The sequence below is a fragment of the Apium graveolens genome, chromosome 2 (assembly GCF_009905375.1).
Source record: "Apium graveolens cultivar Ventura chromosome 2, ASM990537v1, whole genome shotgun sequence".
Lineage (NCBI taxonomy): Eukaryota > Viridiplantae > Streptophyta > Magnoliopsida > Apiales > Apiaceae > Apium > Apium graveolens.
In genome coordinates, this window is record NC_133648.1 from 27352029 (window position 1) to 27353312 (window position 1284).

Genomic DNA, 1284 nt, shown 5'->3' on the forward strand with positions numbered 1-1284 from the left:
TCAATAATTAATCATAGTATAAACAAAACCCAAATTGTTATTCGTCTTAGCATTGAATAATAGCCATATCATTGTTGCATAAGTGCATAAATTACAAAGTTAACCTAAACCAGTCTTTGTGGGAACGAACTAGAAATAATTCTATATTACTTGCGATCGCGTATACTTGCGTGAATTATTAGCGCGTGTTTAGCCCTAACAAGTTTTTAGCGCCGCTGCCGGGGACTCGGTGTTAACTTTTAGTTTATGTGTTTGTCATCAGTGATCGCTAAAGTTCATTGACTCGGATATTATTACTTACCTACTCTTTTCCTTGTCGTGTTTTAGGTACTCTAGAGAGTGTGTATGCATACGCGTTCGCGGGCTCGTAAGAGAACTCTGGATCAAGCCGAGGAAGAATCTGTAGTGGTTCGAAGGGAAGTTTTTGAGGAAGAAGAGAAAGTAGAAGAAGAGAAAGTTGAGGAACCGACTTTACTAGAGATGGGAGATCAAGCAGAAATTCCTAAGGATTTGATGGATTATTCTCAACCGAAGATCAATGATATTCAGTCAAGCATCATCAGACCAGCCATCTCGGCTAACACTTTTGAGATCAAGTCAAGCACGATTCAGATGATACAAAACTCAGTTCAGTTTGGGGGTTCTCCTACAGAAGACCCCAACATGCACATTAGGGATTTTATCGAGATCTGCGACACTTTCAAGTTCAATGGGGTGACTGAAGATGCTATCAAGCTGCGACTCTTCCCATTTTCTCTGAGGGATAAAGCAAAGTGCTGGTTATATTCTCTACCACCAGGGTCTATCACCAAATGGAAGGATCTTGCTCAAAAGTTTCTCACTAAATTCTTTACTATGGCGAAGACTGCTGCAATCATGAATGCTCTTACTCAGTTGGCACAGCAAACTGGGGAATCTCTGTGTGAGGCTTGGGATCGATATAAGGAGATGCTAAGGAAGTGCCCACACCATGGCATACCTGATTCGATGATAATAAACCTTTTCTACAATGGTTTAGGCACACAATCTAGACCTATGCTCGATGTAGCATCTGGTGGAACCTTGTGGGACAAAAGCTATAATGAAGCTTATGAGTTGATTGAGCTAATGGCAGCTAATGAATACCAGAATCCTATGCAAAGAATGTTGCAAGGCAAGGTAGCAGGAATTATGGAAGTGGATACAGCTACTGCTATAGCTGCTCAACTTCAAACTTTGACGATGAAAGTGGACTCTTTGGCTAAAAATGGAGTTAATCAAATCACTAGTGTTTGTGAGCTTTGT

The 1284-nt window shown here is 40.7% G+C and overlaps 1 non-coding gene across 1 annotated transcript; it reads right to left on the bottom strand.

Moving 5' to 3' along the window:
* Window positions 1–870: 870 nt before the first annotated feature.
* LOC141710169 (small nucleolar RNA R71) lies at window positions 871–977 on the bottom strand. Its single transcript, XR_012570702.1, has one exon. It is a non-coding gene; the product is annotated as a small nucleolar RNA R71 (small nucleolar RNA).
* Window positions 978–1284: the final 307 nt, after the last annotated feature.